At 41.4% G+C, this 18514-nt stretch overlaps 1 protein-coding gene and 1 non-coding gene across 4 annotated transcripts in view; one reads left to right on the top strand and one right to left on the bottom strand.

Annotated features, from left to right (window-relative positions):
• Window positions 1–18514, bottom strand: part of LOC139696263 (short-chain dehydrogenase/reductase family 16C member 6-like) — a 178497-nt gene that overhangs the window by 32687 nt on the left and 127296 nt on the right. The gene's annotated exons all lie outside the window — the stretch shown is intronic.
• On the top strand, window positions 9632–9704 carry TRNAS-GGA (transfer RNA serine (anticodon GGA)). The gene has a single exon. It is a non-coding gene; the product is annotated as a tRNA-Ser (tRNA).

Genomic DNA, 18514 nt, shown 5'->3' with positions numbered 1-18514 from the left:
ATTTCTGACCTTACCCCTATGTGCACCTCCAAACGTTTTGTCCTGTCAGCGTTTTTGGATGCGTAATAGCAAGGAAGCGGAAGTAATTAATCTTAAGCTCGAGACCAACAAAACCTCCCTCACTAGAACAATGGTTTGGTCTCGTTCAAAAGGCCCACACGCTGTTCTGGGAATGAATACTTGGAAGCATTTCGCTTTCATTCTACTTGCGTTTCCACGAAATCTCTTGTTTTCGGACGACTGGCTAGCTCGTAGAGCAAAAACTTCGCCTCGAATAGAGCTGAAGAGGAATTTAATGGATTTCAAATGAACAATAAACTAAGTTCATTTCATTTCATGACGACCCCAGCTGGGCAATTTTTTACCTGGGTGATGAACCCCTCCGTGTGTCATTGCACAAGGCGAGTTTAATTTCCCTGATTTATCATTAAATTTCAAATTTTTCCATTTCTATCACATAGCACATTGAAGCACACCAGGATAAAGGCAGTGAGCAAGTAGCAAAAGTCACGGCAGAGGGTACTTGCATACATTAGACCAGCGCTTTAGTTTGCGTCGCGACTTCCGGGAACGGATCATCGTCCACTTAAATCGAGGACTCACCGTTAGCATATCACATACGTACAGTCAAGTTTCATCCAAATCATGTGCCAACGGAAAATTTTCCCGCGCTCTCTCTCTCTCTAACGACACCCAATCCTGTACCTGCTACAGAGTTCTTCACGAGATACATATTTGAGTTATTTCATGAATAATCTATATAAATATTACTCCATGTCGTATGTAATTGAATTTGCACCATAAAAATTCTTACAAAAGAAGTTTTTTTCATAGTAGGAAATCTAAATTTTCTAGCTAATTAAATGTTGTCTTTAAGCTTAAGGAATGAAAAGACCATTAGCTACTTAATAAACGTCTTAGTTGAACATTTCCACCATCAGCCATTGTTTCATATATTACATTAATATGAACGATGCACGCCCCTCTTCCTTTTTGTCAATTTTTTCAATGAGTAATTGAAAATGTTTTTAATTACCTACATCAATAAATGAATGTCTTCGCACTACTTGTGTTATAAAATTTTTTCTTAAACCTTAGCCAGTGTTCCGGCTCCGTTATAGTACCAATTGAAAATGTAGAGTGCGGAAAGTATTTAATTAAAATCTTATTATTACTGCAATGGACTTCAAGGGTCTCACCCATCAATGTGATGACTCATAAATTAATAAGAGGGCGGTTATCCTATTTAAAAATCGGAAAGACATTGAAAAAATGAGCAAGATTCACTCCAGAAAATCATGGTTTATTTTGGCTGGCGACTAGTTTTGAAATTTAATCCGTGGGGGATCAAAATCTTCAGTGCCGATTGTGCCCTGATATTACTTCAGCGATACCGTTAGGGTAAGAAAAAAAACATAACGTTTGACGGCAACGGCTTTTCATCCAATGGACAAGTAAACGATATTTGCCTCGTCGTTGCTGCATCAGACAAGTAGGAGCAGTACTCGAACATTTCGGAATTGAAAAGTCAATCCACATGTTCAAGAGAGCTTGTAAATACGTAAGCTACAACTCCGCAATTTTTTTTTGCTTTCCATTTTCTTAAACAATGCGACACTTACTCTCTTAAACAATGAGACACTTACTCACACACACTAATATGCTAACGGACTCGAGCAGATGTTCAGCTTTTCCCACAAATCATGAGGAATACACGTTTATTATCCGACATATGAAATGGAAATTGAGCGATATAACACAAATTTTGCAGCAATCATTTTGTTATGCTCTGAGACAGGCCCTGGAATATACAAATTTCATAACGGAGCCGGAAAAATTGAAAAGTGGAATGCAGATTTCCCATCTTAGGATTACGTAAGAGATTAACAGTTCCCTTGTTATTTTAAGAAAGCGGACGGATTGGAGGGGTTTGCAAATGTTTCCTATCCTGTGCCGCTTTTCCAATAAGTGCAATTGACCCCAATGGTAATCATTAAATTTCGGGTTTCCACCTTCCCCTTGTGACTTGGTCATTGAATATTTGAAGGGGCAGTAGGAGGAAGGGATGTTCCTTGCATAATCTGTTCACTTAATTGGTCAATGTTGGAGGAATGAACGATTCACGCGGTTATTACACGTGGTAGGCCTTTACAGGAACGATCCATTCAGCATTTGTAAAAACAACCCACGAGCAACCAAAGAGCAGATGAATAAACAACTTCCCTCAGTTTATCATTCCCCCGTCCCATGATACATACGAAACGATTCTCCACAAAACCGGATTCCACAAACCAAAGCCTTGAGGGACTTCGAGCGTAAGATATATTACGCACCCCGATATTGCAAAATTCACGCAATACTAGTGAATTAATCACGATCGCTTTTCTTCCTTTGAAGGTAGGTTGTGTAGTTTTTACCTAGCACATATATTTATGCATTGAATTTCCAAACAACTTCATTGGCATCAATTTCATGCCGGAGTAGACGCTGTTTTTAAAACACCAAGCAGTATTTTAATACAAACCAAGACCTACCGACCATGTTTTTAACCCGGATATAAAGTAAAGATAGCCGCAACGAATGTTTAAACTATCAGGCAAGGAACGAGAAGATAAAAACAACACACTTGACATGCAAACACTGAATAAATTAAAATAATTAACCTGCATTTAAATAAATCTTGATTGAAAAAATTTTACTCCTAAATGGCTTGGATTGATCCTATCCCATTATTTCATTACGCTACCAGTAAAAAATAAACAGGGGTAGAAATAAATTAAAAAGTTGAATATTGTTTTATTTGGTTAGCTCTAAGTAAGTCAGAGCAATGTAAATACGAGGGTCATCCGGAAAGTAGTACCCGTTCGTGAAATAAAAAGACAAAAGTAAATATTAACAAACATAAAAAATTTTATTTGAAAGAGGATACTTTAAACTACTTCTCAACATAATCTCCAAGCAAATTAAGGCATTTGTCATAACGTGTGACAAGTTTCTGTATTCCTGCTGCATAGTCCTTCGCCGCCAGCTCATTGAGATACGCGAGGGACCCATCTTGCACAAATTTTTGCATAATGCAGATGGTGTTTAACAATTTCATGAACAATTGTTCGAGAAACATTGGGAAAATGCTCACAGATGTCATCAATTGTGACGCGCCGATCGTTCCTCACGAATTCGTCAACTGAGCTCACCAGTTGGTCTGCAATGACAGACGGTCTCCTCGAACGCTCATCGTCGTGTGTGTTCCCCCTCCCCATGTTGAAGTTGCGACACCACCGCCGAACAGACGACTCGTCCATTACATTGTCTCCATACACCTCCTTTAATTGGCGATGAATATCACATGGGCGAACGTTTCTTGCATTGAGGAATTTAATCACTGCCCTCACTTCACAACTGGCGGCGTTCTCAATTTTTTTAAACATTGTAAACAATCACAGAAACAACACAGGCAATGCTAGCGTCACACAACTTGGCTCAGAGAAGGCAGACAAGCCACTGAAGCTATCTGACCTCGTCCAGCGGCTACTCGCGTCGTCAGCACTTCATGCGGCACGAACGGGTACTACTTTCCGGATGACCCTCGTACAAAAAAACAGATACATTCCAACATAATATTCATGCTCTAGTTAAGCGTTGGCGAAATTATTTGCTCAAATTCTGAAAAATCTAGTCTCCCCAAATAACTAAAGTAAACGAATCTTCGTATTTTGCACTATATTTATATTCACGCAGGTCCTCCCGAACGAAAGAGATCAATTCAACTTCCATCGCAGAAGTGAATTCGCCTTCAAATATTCCCCGTAGACCATTTAGCCATCCTTACTGAATACTTACCATCTCTTTCAAAAGAGACAGCAAAGTTAGGAATGAATAAATATGTACATACAAGAATAAAGTGAGTTATTATTTGAACATATCATTAATTATGGCCAGAGGATAAGCACAAGAGGAAAGGATATATCGCCTGGACTCCAAGCAGACTGGGAAAAAGTGGCGAGATTATTTCGGGAAATATTGCTTTATTTGTTACGAGTCAATAGCTTATAGGACTTGTCACGGGCATTTATAACTTAATTTCAACCGGGTGACAATGACCACGCAGAGAGACTTGCGAATTTAACCCTAGAGAACAGTTCAAGTTCGGAATGGTTTCTGGCGCCACCAGTACATCAGCACTTACATCAGTATCTTATACTCCAAGCCGCCGCAAGGCATGTGGCAGTGGTAGTTAGGTCACGATGCGGCGATTTTTGATCGGTCACAATGACATTTAGGAAGCTCAAGAAGTCCAAATTATGTTTCCTACTACCGCGGTCAAGAATAGTACGAGAGACGATGGCCATTATATCGATTGATTCTGCGGTCATTTTCCTTAACTTATCCCAGCGGAAGATCAGGATGATGCGGTGGATAGTTCACTCGCTTTCCACCCCGAAGGTCTGGGTTCTAATCACGGAGGTGACTCGACTTATTCAGTTGTATCACGATCCCTACTTGAGGTGCTACGTGAACAGCACTTGAAGTGGAGTGAGCCGTCCATCAGGTAGGATGTTAAATTGTGTGACCCCCAAGATGCTTAACGTTAAGAGGACTGTGCCGACGACGGGTTACTCACCAACATTCCTCAATTCCTTTCACATCTTACTCCTACCGAATTACCCATATGTGCCATCAATGACTTCAGCTGTCGGTCACCTTTCGTATTAACTAATACCACTTCTCCCAGTGGTCCCGCCTGCTTTCTCTCGGGATATTACTTCCGAGTCAGCGTTAAACTAAAGAGATGGGCAACTTTTTTAAAAGTTAAATTCGCGCCCAAAATCTTCTAATTTGTAATTATCCCAACGAGGGAATACCAATAACAGTGTGACACTTCCTGTTCGTTCATAATAACTTTTCACGGAACAGATAGCTCTTCTCTGTACTTGATTTAATTCCGCAATTATGTTCTTCTGAACAGGGTCCACATCACTAGGCGAGTATTCAAGGTGAGTTCTAACCAACGCAAAATCACACCTCTCGTTAATTTTCCATTCGAATACTACTCCAATATTCATTTTACCAACCCGTTTTCTCCATGATTCTACGCTCATGTTCCTACTCTGTTTTCTACATTCAGGTCTGATTACAGTGTGATTCCTAGGTATTGCACTCGATCCACCAATATTATTTCTACCCCTCTAAGACATTACGTGTAAGGGTGTACATATTTCTTTACCCCGATATTCATCATTATACATTCTGGTTTCAGATTTAATCATCCCAACACCAAGCACCAATATTTTTGAAATTACTAGAAAGACACCCATTGTCCGATTTGTTACATCATTCTTGGTAGCTTACCGTAAAATCGGCAAAAATATGACGTTACGATTTAGCTCATTACTAATACCATCTACGTACGCGAGTGAAAGAAGTTGACGATCATAATTCCTTGGGGGCGGCCAGAGACTGCACTCGCGGAATCGGAACTAATGCCATCAATTTTTACTTGGTAAATCTTGCGAGACACAACTTTTGCTTTTTGGTCGTGACATTTTTGTTTGGGAGAGAGTAATGTTGCAGGGGGGGGGGAGCGGCTTGTTTTTAGATTAAAAATAGATTTCGACAAAGCAACTCGTAGGTAACTACTCACAAAGCTGAAGGCCTAGGGCTTAGATAAAAATATCCTGGGATAGATTAAAGACTTTTCGAATGGTCGGCAACAAAGAGTGGTCATAGATGGTGTTATCTCTATTGTATTAGAAGTCACTTCAAATGTTCCACAGGGAAGTGCTTTTGGACCCCTTTGATTCACTCTTCAAATAGATTACATTAACTCAGTGGTTAAAAGTCAGATACATACGTTTGCCGACGATTTGTTAACACAGATATCCGCAGTCCTGAGGATAAAGTAGATTGAAAGAAGCGTTCACTCCGAAAGAAAATTGCGAACTCAATTTCACCACTATATTATTAATTTAACATGATTGCAGATTTTATATTAGCTTATTAATCGGTGCTTGACCAATCGCTCTTTTTAATTCTAACAATACAACGTCATACTATGTTAGCTTGTTTCCTCCGTTTGGAGGATGTCGTGGATGGACGACCTAGAATGTACTCTTTAACATCCCATATTGGGTGTTGTTGAAATAACTATGACTATCAAGGAGAAATATGATGTAACTGACAATATTTTACCATAGAATTTTCATGAGAAGGATGTCATCGCCGAGTTAACCTAAGGTTTTCATTCCGTGGGTCTTATTCAGTTTCGTAATTGCTTTTATTTATTTCCCGGTCGAATGGAAAAGTAGCCTTACCAAAAAAATCTAAACAGATTACGAAACAAATATTTTAAAACTATAAAAATGATGCATACCAAAAGAGGAGAAGGTAACAGGCAGTACGTATAGTGGAAGCATAAGATGCGATTTATACCTGAATGAGTGGGATAGACATTAAGACTTAGCCAAGGTTATACCTACGGCAGGACACGACGGAAAGCAAACTTCCTTCACTCCTGGGGAAGAATTCCTATTTACAACTCGTTGGCCTCAGTAAAATTTCTTACTTAACTCACTTTAGGACTTCCAAACAAAACATGACTCGAATTACATTATTTTACGGGTGCACGAGGTACATATCGAACGTTCCCCAAACACTGCGACCATCCTTCAGTATGGTCAATTTTTCTTCGCGATATTCCCTTCTGCTAGTGCTCAATCTCTCATCCTCCAATCATATCATCCAAAATGTCCATGGTCTTCCTCGTCATTCCCCGACCACCCTCCGTCTATCACAACCTTCAATGTTCCGTCATCATTCAACCAATGACACCGCTTCGACAACCTGACCGGCGGGCTACCACAAGGGCGAGGAGCGACATGCGTTACGAGAATAATCATGCCTAATAAGTTGATAAATGCAAAACGGATACTTTCTATAGTTTTCGCTGGAGTTAAGAAATATGCGAGGTTTTAGGGGCCGGTGGGAATGAGTGCGAGAGGTTTGCTTCAGAGGGAATGATGCGGGAGTTAAAACGATGGCACGCGAATCCATTATACGCCCATTAATTACGTAAATGAGTCAGGGTTTTACCCTGTTAACATCCCGAACCACATTTAACTACGTCTAACTTAATTCGAAGTATCCTTCGCGCAAGACCCACACTAATGCAGGGCACAATAATGCAATTTTCTCCTCGGGAAAATTGTTTTCTTTGGCTAGCCATGCAAATACTCATTTTTCTTTCATCAAATCAACAAAAATTGATCCTCATAGTAGGTAATAGTGTATACTGATAGAACTCCCTATAACAAGTTGTCCTCCCCTTTTAATATCAGTACTTTATCGCACAGGAGTATATCGCCGTTGCCTCCCACTGGGCGGTAGACGCGAGGTCGCGGACCACACGCAGAGAAAAAATACAGGAGACGGAGGAATCCCTCGGGAGGAGCGTTGAAGGTTCGCCGGAGAAGATTCCCTTGCGCCACCACCTTCGGGCTCGCGTGCCGTCCCGTTCCCCGTATGCCCCACTCCTCCCCCCGGTCGAATGTGGGACACGATGGACGGCGAGAGCACTGGGGAGACGGCGGCCTCCTTGGACACTCCGCTCCCACTACTCACTCTCCTTCCCCTCCCCTCTCCTCTCTCTCTCCACCTCTTGCCCCCTACCCCTCCGCCGCGGGAAGAGGAGACTGGTGAGTCCCGCGGAGCGAATAAAAAACAAACAGAATCCAAAGGTGAACGGTTCCCCGAGTCGTTTCCTGTTTCTTGCGCTCTTTTTCTGGCTCCCTCATTTCGCGTCCAACAACTTTTTTTTTGAGACCTATGAACCTTCCCCACGCATTTGGGGACGTACGTGTCGGGGGGACTGTTTGAATTTGCATCAACCTATTCCACCAAGGGAAAATAGCACTTTCTCGGGCGAACCCGGTGTTCAGTTAACACGCTAAAATGTCGAGAATCTCGAGGACAAAATCATTCGCTCATGATTAGATTCGATTCCTGATCTTTCGATTTACAGATCGGATATATCCAATGGATAAGGTCGAAATGCAGTATCTAGCCTTCACAGTTAATTTTCAGCTAATTTATCTTTTATGGGTGGCGATAAGTTGTATCAGACAAAGTCTACATTAGAGTAGCTATAGTGTTCAGCAGTATTAGTTCATAGGGGAAGCGGCCCACAGCTGAGGTCATTTGCGCCATTTGGGGTAGCTGGGTATTTGAGAACCCAGTAGTTCAAAAGCATTTCCATAACAGATTTACCGTAAGAGTAATACCAGTTCTCTCAGAAAAAGTGGTTAGCCTTGAGGTGAAACATCGGGAGTTGACTCATATTTGGGTGCAAAGGGCTTTTTAAAGCACCGGTCTAAACGAGTGAATTTAGAAACAATAGATTTACTCCCCACTACCACCTCCAAGATAATCCCCCACTTCTCTTCTTTTAATTCTCTCCATCCTAAACCGATTCCTTCTCATCTTCACCCCTAGAACACGGTTCTTGTGTGTTCGAAGAAGGCGGCATGACCGCCGAAAAATAACTCTGTAATATAAATCTATTTTCTCTGCATCCATTTTTATTTGTCTATTTTTGAGTGCCTTTAATATTTACCGAGTGCTGGCTGACACGAAAACATAAATGCCGCTGGGCAGATAAGCCATCAGACCCGACTGCACGGAAATGTGACCTTTGTATGGACGTCAAAAAGATTTGCGAAACTTCTATAAGTAACATAAGGACACGGAGGGTAAGTATTGGCCCCTGTCTCATGGTTTTTCAGGATGGGAAAAAGGTCTTTGGGAATGGATTTAAGAGGGCGTGACCCGGGGAAAAACGTGGCACAGGGGAAAGAGGGCGAGAATGTTAGACAGGGGAGCGTTTGAGAGTGTTTTTGGATTTTTTGCGGAGCTCCTTCCCATTATCGCTACATATTCGTTCGGGTGGAATATCCCGTCGGCGCCTTTCTAAACCACAAATCGCGGGTGAACGTTGCGAAACGGAAGAAGAGCGGCCACGCGAACAGCGACGCCATTGAGTGCGCCCGAAGATGCACTCGAAGATGACTCGGCCTGGGGTGTGGGGGAGAGTGAAAGTTGTGATGGGCAGACCGGTGTCGACGGGTGTGGGAGAAAATATCGTTTTCGCTCCTCAACCTACTCCTACACTTGATCCTCCTTTTGGAAAAGAAGGGAGTATAAATACAGGCGGCCGATGGATTCCACGGCAGCGGGAGGGGAGGGGCGGAGGGAAAAGCCGTAGGGTGAGGAAACGTTGACAACCACGCCGGCAAGAGCACTGACATTTCATTTCGGGCCACGAGCGAACGGTGAGGCCCATGCCCACCAATCCCGAATAGAACTCCTCATCACCCAGGCCACATACAATCATCTCTACATCTACATGGTATCCTGCAAACGAGAGTATGCGGCAGGGGGCGATTACGCAGTAGGCATGCAACAACAAATATTGATAATTTCCAAAGAAACTGGGGGAGATGCCGCAACAGTAACTTTTAACGGAGTCATCCGCTAATGTGCATTTCAATGCAACAATTTCAGAGTGTAAAAATCATTCGCCTTGACTGGGATTCGAACCCAGATCCCTCAATAATAAAATTCCAGAGTTTAAGAGGACGCCTTGATAGCTTAACTGGCTAAAGCACTCGACCGGATATTGAGGGATCTGGGTTCGAATCCCAGTCAAGGCGAATGGTTTTTACACTTAGAAATTGTTGCATTGAAATGTTGATTAGTTTTTTATTGTTATATACAATATATATATATATATATATATATATATATATATATATATATATATGACCTAACAATGTACGTATGTATAAAAATTAATGAAGCTATTTTAGTGGTCTATTGTCAACGCCGGGTTTCCCTTCGCCCTTCCCCATTCTCTGAAAACCCTACCTACACCAAATGACTGACTGCCCTTCATGGGACAATAGGAATCAGCTGACGGTCCTGTCCCCTTAAAACTACAACTGCCGATGCAATTACGCTCGACGCGAACAACTGACTTTTAAGCAACGAATATGAACTTAAGTGACCACTCATTGAGAGGAGAAAAATCAGCGTTGGACATCTAAGCGTAAAATTGCATCGTCCATTTGTCTTTCTCTTGAGTTTGGGAGTTAAACTTCACTGCCTTCACGCCAATAAAATATTTCGTGGCCGGAAATCTACGTGTTTTCTATTAATAGATTCTTCGAAGAACAATTCTACCCACCCTAGAGAATTCTTGACAATGGAGGATTTGAATTTTGACACACAGAAATTCGTTATTGGTACGGCTTCAAGGGCGCATTTAGAATCAAGGGATAAACTAAGTGAGCTTGTAAATAAATCCAATTCTTTGTCAAAATTGACGCAAAATTTTATTCAGATATTTTGATTATAGTTAGTTAATTACATTGACGTAAAGGTTAATCTTTTCCAATTCGAGTTTGCCGTTAATAATTGGATGTTTATGGTCGTTTTAGGTGCATAATATGATGAGGAGATATATTTAAGAACAATCAACTCCGTTTAGTATTAATCTTTCAGTTCGATCATTACACAATCAAGTCCTAAAAATGCCTGGGTAGTGTGCGGAATCTATAAAGATTACGGTTGAAACCGCAGCGTAGATTACACGCGGACTACTAGCAGATCACACCGTGGACGAAATTAGGTCGCCGGCACAGCACTGAGAAAAAACCACCCTGGCCAGATTCAAACTGGGAACTTCCTCTTGGTCACTCCAGCTAAAGGTAAGGACAACTGAGCAAGCCGCTGGGCAAACGCGGCGTACCTCATTTTCAGCATTTTATACGAATTTTATCTAGGTTTTTGTTATTTATTTCAGACTTTGGGGCGTGGTATTCCAAAGAGAAGAGCGCCAGTCCGTTGTTCCGAGGGCCCGGGTTCCAAAACTGCCTCCCCTGGACACCAGCCAAGATTAAGTTCAGCTGCTGAGATTTTGCAGGCACTAGATATTCCCGGTAGCACAAAGGCGTCGCAGGGAGTAAGGAACTTTCCCCACTTACCCTAAATTTCCCGCGCCGTTGGGTGTTTCGCGTTATTTGTCGCCCGTTACCACGTATTACAGGGGCTCTACCCCCCTCCTATCAAAAACCTACTTTCGAGTCGTTGACCGTGGATTTTCATCCCAGACGCAACAGAAGACTGGTAAGGTATCACCCATACCACGACGCGGATGCGCTAAAGGTACCGTCGTAAAGTATGATAAACGGCATTGATTTCACGATCTTGCCTGTCCACGGTGATAAGGGAAGCCAGATATACGCATTAAAAGCGTCCAAAATGATACCATTACCTCTTCTGGTAAAAATGGCGGGGGAGATTAGCACAAGGCAAATCTACTCCCCATGCCTCCTTGATATGTCGTGCATGAGAACGGTACCGACGTTATCAGTGCATAAAGCAGGAAAGAAGGGATCCAAATTTGCCCTTCAACCAGAATTAGATAGCAATAAGTCGGGAGAATAAAGTGCATTTATCATTATAAACTAATAGGGAAACAGTACTGCTATCTTTATAATCTACAAAAAGGTAAATGGTTTCAAGGAAACTTTTATCTTTAATGGAATAGTAGCGCTTATATCAAAGGAATACAGTTTTTAGATGATTGCTGCATTATTAAATTGTAGCTGCTTTTACAGTTTTTGCTGGTCGCGATTTTATTATATCTTCCGAGCGTAAATTAAATGGAGTAATTAGAGAACTGCTAAGGAAGTGAGCAATTAGGAAACCAATTGGTTTCCTTGTTATTCATTAATGCCCGAGTCTGGTTTTAAATAATTAATAAACAACTCCTTGGTATTAGTCAACAATTAAATTAAAATTTCAAAATAAAACAAAGTAAAATTTTTTCAAAAAATAATAATAATCTTTTTAGACTATGAAATTACTTTTCTTGGAAAGCACTTACACATACTACTTCTAATTTTCAGCGTTGCTAAGTGTTAAAGATCAACGTATACTCACTGACCTTCACACAATACTTTCCAGCAGTATTTGTCTGGGAAAAGGAAATTAAATACGTACAAAGAACACAGCATGACCATTACTTATTTAAATTTTTCCCCGTTCATTTTTGATTGAGAAAAACTACGTTACTATTCATTGACAATTTAAATACTTCAAAAATTCAATATAAAATATTTAAAATAGAACAGGTCCTTACACTATCACATTTAAATAACTACGTTACTTAAATATGTACAAATTAATCCATGCAATTCGCGACGCATTGTTAACCATTACTGCACCATCAGTTACCTATAAATAAAGAGCCGTCCAATTATTTTTCAGTGGAAAAACGTAAAAATAACATCACACTGCCATTATTTGTAGAATTCAGTTTTTTCCCGATAATATTTGGCTCGAAAAATCTTTGTATAAATTTCTATTACATTAAAATGGTTAAACTAGACTATTTTCGCACTTCATTATAATGAAACACATTAAATAGTGAACATTGACTTGTTTTTTTATTTCTTTGTCATGTAAATATACTATTTCACAATGAGATGACAGAGTTATTACCCCGTGTCACATAAATGCATGAATGAAACAAATTGAAGGTACGCTGCTAATGGTACGTTGACATAGGCGCAAGGGACCTCGAGGGAATATGGAGACTGGCAGGGAACAGGGTGATAATGGAGCAGCCACAAAGCAATTCTCGGATTTGATAACACTTGATGATGAAGCGGAAAAAAAGACATTTCGCCTATTGCCAGCTACCTTCAAAGAAATCGCAAACAGACCAGAAAACAATCGCGTCGTCGATTCGCAGGGTCAAGAGGACTTTCGTGACAACTGCACGACCATGGTAAGAGCGCGAGTCACGGTCGCAAACTCCTTTTATTTTCCCTCTCTCTTAATACGTCGTTATCCTCGGATCGTCTGAGCGCTCGAGAGGCGATCTTATCCACTTCTCGTGAGCTTTCGTTTTCCTTTGACCTTCCTGCCCCGCCTCCCGAGAGTGGATTACGCGGCCCCGAAAATTACGCCACACTCAGAAACGGAGTTTGCTCCCGGGAAGGAACACGTCTCGCCGGCGTGATGTTTCCTGGAACTCGATGGTGGGGTCTCATGGCAGTTGGATGTGAGGGGCTGAGAATTAGTCGAGAATCCTCATCTTCACCCTCGAGAAAACCCCGAGAAATGCGAAGCATTACTTTGATTCGCCTTCCTGCGGAAGGGCTGCGCCCTAATGGACGGCTTGTGGATCTTTTCTCGGTGTTAGGATGTGCACGCCTTTGGAAAGATGGCAATTGATTCACAGCCGACATCGTGAATGCTCGTGCTAATCCGGAAGAGTTCCTCTAGAGAGTCCACGGATATCATTCGCTTCGAAGTCGAAATCCGAGCTACCTAGATACATCTAAAACGTATTCATCGATGCGTAGCAGGCACCATAACTTTTAAAAAGCAATTTTAATTAAATCAAGTTTAAATAAAACAGAGGTAAATGCATGTAGAAATTTACACGCTGGTAGAATTTAATCCCTAAATTTTTGGAAAATGAGTGCGTCTTATATGCCGGTAATTGCGGTACGTAATTTTCAGCTAAACGTTAAAATGTATAAGTAATGGGTCTCGCGAAAATATCTCAAGTTTACGGATAATATTCGTTCAGATGTCGACAGGGCCATCCGAAACTGATTTCCGTTTTATGTTCACACGACGCCTCCGAATTTCGTGTCGTGGCTTTTGTTAATCATTCTGGTGTTGATCCACATTATCTCGGGATGAAGACGGTGACCACTGTCAATTTCTGTAAAACAAGGGTATACAAAAGTTTAACGCAAAAACGTAAATTGTAAGAAAGAACTTTGAAGCTCCCTTATGAATAGCGGAGTACGTGGCCTCAAGTGACCTCTATGAATTCGACCTCATCTCCAGTGGGCAGAGAGGGACCCTGATCCACAAGTGACAGGCCACATGATATAATGTCCTAACTAATGTTTGGTTTAACTGGTATTGAACTCATTTTCCCCGCTTAAACAATGATATATTACGGGGAAGTGTACTAACTCACTTGGCGGGTTCAAGTGTTAAATTATAACAAATTATGGGAAGGTTAAAGTATCCGTTAGATGCTCCTCTGGGCATGTTGACAATGTTCCAATTTTAACCACCCGGATTTCTCCAGGCTCTCCAGAAAGAAACTTCCTCGAGAATAAGTTTCAAGGGTACGACGGCAAAGAGTTCGCGGATGATTCAACGTTAACGAGTGACACTAAGTGCAAAACTTTATTAAATAAACTTGAGGAAGCAGATACCATTATTAAAGACACAGGCCTATAAAAATGGTAATGACAAGGAAGAAAAAGCGAGCTTTATTCCCGCGAGTTTCTCGCTATTTCTTTTGCGAAAGTGACGACTACCTTAGGCCGGGTATCTGCTTTATGGAACGTGAGATTGCCAGTATTTAACGGCCTCCTTTAACGTTATTATCTCTTCCCTCAATGAAATAATATCCTCAGTTGCCTCCACCATTTCCTACACAAAATCACGCTTCTAGAGGTCAAAATCTCTCTCCTCAACAACATACTCCACACCACCATCTATGTCAAACCAACAAACAAACAACTATCTTCACTTCAATAGTAATCATCCTCCGCACACAAAACAATCAACCCCTAATTCTCTTTCCAACCGAGAACACCACATCTGCAACTTCCCTCATCCCCTAAATAAGTTCCTTTCAAGGATTCATGCCTCTCTTTCCCGATCCTTTTCCTAATCTACTACATTTTACAAAATCCTTCCGACTCCTTTCAAACGTGGAAAATACACAAAATCTCAAGCCCCATTCTCGTCGCGAATTCCCTTCAGCAAAGCACCACCTTATATATCTACCGTCCCTTCCGATTTCTTTCTGCTTTTCGAGAAATGTCACTTATCTTTTCAATGCAAATTCTGCCCAGCTTTTTAGAAAGCTGATTCACTCCGCTCCTCAATATTGTAATGACAAACTAAGGAGCATCCTGAAATCCATCCTCTCCTCTCTTAGATCCTCGACTTGCGGCTACCCATAGCAAAACTTTTGATTATTGCCGAAATGCAAACATTTGAATCCTCCCTCCAGTCTACAGCTACTTCAATCCAATAAAAAAGAATAAAATTAGCTTGCTTTTGGCTATTTAAATTCTTATAACATCCCGGGCTAAACCTTTCCAATTAGCTAACACCTTCCCCTTCTGTTCCCTCAACTACCAATCGTCTACAACGCACGTCCCTCTGTTTAGCCTTAAAGCTCCCACAATATCCCCTCTTCTCCTTCCCCCTAATCTTCTAGTCAGTTACTTTTCATACTTTCTGGGATATATATATATATAAACCATAAACACAGTAATCAACCCGAAGGTCGGTTTGGTAGGTGATGGTAGTTCACACCAACTACTAAGCCCTATACGGCGTGTGAAATTCACACATCAGGGTAGGGGGGCCAGTTCCTTTCCCCGTGCCGGTTATGGTTTCCCAGGAAGATCTGGTACCCGGGTACATAGCTTGGGTAGAGCTTTTGGCGTGTAAAATCAAAATTTTCAACATGATCGTAGGATGGGACGATTTTAGCAGTCGCGAGTGAAATTTTCAGGAACAATCCAAGGCCTTCAAAGTGTTATTATTTCCCTGAAAAAGAGGATAACTCAATACATCTAATAGATGTACAATGCATAACCCATGACAAATATCAAAACGTGTTTTCTTCTGATGAACAATAGGGCTGTTAACTGTAAATATTCATCATAGCCCTCGGAAACGAAGCGGAAAATTATGGAGTGCCACTGACAAGAGGCGCGCGACATGCCTAAAGGGGAAAGGAAGGCGTGGAAGATTATTGGGGTGAGACTGGTAAAAGTTACCGAGGTGCGAGGAGGAGGACATGGTTGATGGTCATGGCCGGCGTGACATCCAGAAAGGCGTGACGAAATGTTTAGAGGAGTGGCAGTACCGTGGGCTCGTAGAGTCGCGGCTCGCATTCGGGAAAACGGAAAGTGCTCCCTTCCAATCGATCCGACTTTCAAAATGCTACGATGTATCCACAGGTTTAAGAATGAAAGCGTTGGAAATAATACTAATTATTTCTATCGCCAAGTTATATTCTAAAACAGCCAAATATACATATACATACATATATATATATATATATATATATATATATATATATATATATATATATATATATATACACACACACATTCAAACACGAAATCCCGCCAAACGGCGAACACATACTGAGTGACGGACGTACACGTGGAGCGTGGCTATTCATGTTCCAGACAGTGAGTGAATGAATAGACTGAGGCTGAGATGTGGGCACGAATGATGGAGAAAATGAACTTTGACGGAGACAAATGAAGGTGATTACGAGAAATCATCTGTTGGAAATTGAAGACTCACTTACGGAGAAGGGAATGCGGGTTGGTTGGAAAGCGGAATAAAGGAGTATATATATCAGCAATAATAATATCAGCGAATGTGAACGATGTGAAGGAAGAGAAAAGAGGCTTTATTTCCTGGAAGCCGGAATAATCAACGTGAGTTTACACCCACATCAAGGCCTCATGTCCATTCACGACCACGGTTTCGGGCCGAGCGAAGCGGGCGCGACGCCAAAAGAGTAAACCTGGGTCAAAAATGTCCGCAAAGCAATATCGACCATGTTCGGACGCCTACGGTCGCATCTGCACGAATCTTTTCAATATTTGGTCTCGGAAAGTATTCAACTCCAATTTTTGTCTTATGAAAGTAACATTTCTTTTTTGTAAACGAGCAATGCCGTGATACTCTTACTTCCGGCTATGAAGTGACATTAAAATGCACACACTACTTCGCCAACCACTGCGAGTGGCGGCATACGTGTGCATGAATGGCATCAGCCATTCATGCACACGTATGAGTTCATACGTACATGCATATGAGCATACATATGCCCACATACGCAAGCACACGTACACATACGCACATACATGCCTACATATGCATCATCCAATGATGGATGCTGTGGTTTTAATCAATAAATTTGGCTTTTTAAATAAAAATATTCGGATACTTTGATTTAAGCTTGATATGATTGCATATCGTGCGAGGAAAGAGCGAGTACATGAATCTCCCTGGGATGATGTCCATCTCTCTTATTATATCCCGATGATCAACTCTATCAATATGATTTGGTACCACAGTAATTTTCTCGGTGTTGCTAAAAAAACTCAACTTTTAAATACCATGTAATGACGTACATGAGATTCTTTCCCTTCCATTGCAATGCAACGTGTGCAGTCAGGAAATGTCGTGCAATGCACGAACTAATTAACAATGAGTAACCTATAGCATAGGACTTTTTCTTTGGGCTAACCTAAGGTTTCCCGATATTTTTATTCATGTGAAATGTAAGTGCAATATAAGAGGAATCAATACATTCATTCATTCATTCTTTAATCGGATGTCATTGAAGGAATTGACTGAGTACCGTAAAGGATTCTTCAGAATCTTTCCAGGGTTAGAGTAATTGTGACAAGGTTAGTGGAAAAATTAGGCAGGAGAACCCTTTATCCATGAAAGGCTTACCCCATTATAAATCCATGAAATTATTCATTGAAAGACTCAATTCCAGCTCTATTCCGTCCGCCTCTCTAGCGTTCTGTCTTTCAGAGGTGCCGGGCTCGAGGTGAGAAGGCGATTTTCACATTAAGGTTGCGAAATGTACGTCCTTGACATGGTTCCATTTGCTACAGATTCCGCATTTGACAGGTGTCATTCCACTTTTATTTTTACAGAAACCAGTGGAGTCACACGACCGGAATCCATTTTTCACACCGCGAAAAGAGCGCACTACCTCTTATAAATTCGAAATGACTTGATCGACAGCATACAGCCTCTGCCTTGGTGTACTGAGTCCGTCGCGTCAAACATCAATTAGGACACCTGAACTTCCTGTTGGTCGCGCGAGGAAATCGCGCCGCGAAGCACTAATCCAAAAGCTCATATAATCCAAGTATTTCAAGGCCCGTGGAGGCGAGCCAAGGATAATGTGTGTCAAGACTAACGTCATTTCAGGGTGAATGCTATTTGTCGCGAAACATCAGCGTGGATGTACGGACGATTTGCCATCGAATGGCTTAATGGGAAATCCGTTCGGGCTGGTGGCATGGAAAACATCGCTCTTCATTTTTTCTGTTCCTTGAAGACCAGCAATTCCGACATAAAATGTCTAATACGGACAACCACATTGGGCCAAGGATCGAAATGAAAACGATGAGAAATATTGATTACCCACGGTAAAAATTAGGTGTGATAATGTTAGCCCTCGTCATTGTTATCAGGTTATTTTTAAGGTGCTCATTGGCACTTCCGGAGCTCATTTCGCATTTCAACTACTCACTTGAGGGTAGTGGAAATGTGAAGTAAAAGTGAAATCCACTGATTGCAATTACAATGGTTGTATAAAGGTTGTTCTTCCTCAATTGAGAATTTTCAAGTTTTGAAA

Source organism: Hetaerina americana, unplaced genomic scaffold, assembly GCF_022747635.1.
Source record: "Hetaerina americana unplaced genomic scaffold, ioHetAmer1.1.p SCAF_7, whole genome shotgun sequence".
In the NCBI taxonomy this organism is placed as follows: Eukaryota; Metazoa; Arthropoda; class Insecta; order Odonata; family Calopterygidae; genus Hetaerina; species Hetaerina americana.
The sequence above is the reverse complement of the archived record's forward strand: the minus strand, read 5'-3'. Positions and strand labels throughout refer to the sequence as shown.